This window comes from Myotis davidii, unplaced genomic scaffold (genome assembly GCF_000327345.1).
Source record: "Myotis davidii unplaced genomic scaffold, ASM32734v1 scaffold215, whole genome shotgun sequence".
Taxonomy (NCBI): Eukaryota; Metazoa; Chordata; class Mammalia; order Chiroptera; family Vespertilionidae; genus Myotis; species Myotis davidii.
In genome coordinates, this window is record NW_006286975.1 from 248,168 (window position 1) to 250,148 (window position 1,981).

At 40.4% G+C, this 1,981-nt stretch overlaps 1 protein-coding gene across 1 annotated transcript in view; it reads right to left on the reverse strand.

Annotated features, from left to right (window-relative positions):
- Positions 1–1,981, reverse strand: part of COL4A6 (collagen type IV alpha 6) — a 111,866-nt gene that overhangs the window by 97,298 nt on the left and 12,587 nt on the right. The gene's annotated exons all lie outside the window — the stretch shown is intronic.

Sequence of the window (1,981 nt, forward strand, 5' to 3'; positions counted from 1 at the left end):
TGCGAGGATGCCAAGAAAAGGGAACCCTCATACACTGCTGGTGGGAATGCCACTGTGCAGCCACTGTGGAGAATAGTATGGAGTTTCCTCAACAAAATAAAAATGGAACTCCCATTTGACCCAGTGATCCCACTTCTAGGACTATATCCCAAGAAATCAGAAACACCAATCAGAAAACATATATGCACCCCTATGTTCATAGCAGCACAATTTATAATAGCTAAGATTTGGAATCAGCCTAAGTGCCTATCAGCAGATGAGTGGATTAAAATATTTGGCACATCTATGCAATGGAATATTATGCTGCAGTAAAAAGGAAGTATCTCCTACCATTTGCAACAGCATGGATGGAGTGGAGAGCATTATGCTATGTGAAATAAGTCAGTCAGAAAAAGATAAATAGCACATGATCTCACTCATTTGTGGACTATAAAGAACAACATAAACTGGTGAACAAAAACAGATGTAGAGACAGAGAAGTATCAATCTGATGCTCAAACCTCAGAGGGAAGGTAGGGGAAGGCGGGGGTAAGGGGGAGAGATCAACCAAAGGACTTGTATGCATGCATATAAGTGTAAGCGATGGATGCAGACAAAGGGGTTGAGGGTGAGGGCAAGACTGGGGGGATGAGGAGACAATGGGGGGATAAAAACACATTTGTAATACCTTAATCAATAAAACATTAAAAAATAATTGAAAAGTGTTGCTTTTAACATGAATGTGTATAGAATGAATTTAGTACTTCCAGTTATTTTGAATGTGGTTGTGGCTAAAGGTCTTAGGGTGCTAAAATGACCATATAAAGTGATATTTAGAAGGGGTCATTTGTATCTTTGTCTTTAACTTAGCTATGGGAGGGTGGAGTAACAACTTCAGAGGTTTCTTTTTGCATTTTGTATAAGCTTGGCATTTTTTTTTTATTAAGTGTGTTGGAAAAAAGTTAATATACTTTGCAACATATGCTATCATTAATTATATTTCACATGTTACCATAGCTCAAATCTCATTAAATAAATTCCAAAGAACTATTAAAAATGTAAAATCTTATTCACTTATTAAAATTTTGATAATTAAAAAAATAAAACAAAATAAAAACAAAAATACGGTGGTACATCTACACAATGGAATACTATGCTGCTAAAAAAAGGAACTTTTACCATTTCCAACAGCATGGATGGAATTGGAGAGCATTAAGTTAAGTGAAATAAGCCAGAGAAAGATAAATATCACATAATCTCACTCAGATGTGGGAAATAATAACATAATTTGATGAACAAGAATAGATCCAGAGATAAATGGTAGGGGGTGATAGGGGATGAGATCCACCAAAGTACTTGAATGCGTGCATATTAGCATAACCAATGGACATAGGCACTGGGGTGGTGGGGGCTTACCCAGAGTGGAAATGGCTGGGGGGGTCAATTGGGGAAAAAGGAGGCATATGTAAAACTTTAGGTAATCCTATCTAATAATAGACAAAGATGCAAATTGACCATACCTTTGCTATACCAACCATTGGCTAATCAGAGTGATATGCAAATTAACTGCCAAAAAAGATGGCGGCTAGTTTGCATATACCAGCTGGGAGCGAAGACTGAAGACACTGTAGAAGGAAGCCAAACAATGGAGCCGAGGTAGCGGAAACGGGCTGGAGAAAAGTGGTAGAGACGGGTGGGGTAGGAGTGGCAGAGAAGGGTGGGGTAGGAATGGCAGAGACGGGAGCAAAGCCCTATTCTTGCAGGAATCTTCCTGCAATGGACCTCTAGTCTAATATAATAAAAGAGAAACATGCAAATTGACTGCACCTCCACTATGCCCCAAGCCACGCCCCCCAGCCAATCAGAGCGATTATATGTGAATTAACCCAACCAAGATGGCGGCCGGCAGCCACAGAGCTGGAGAAAGCAGGAGGCTTGGTTGTCCCGGCAATGGAGGAAGCCAAGCTTCCTGCCTGCCCTGGCTGGCTGAGGCTTCCACTCA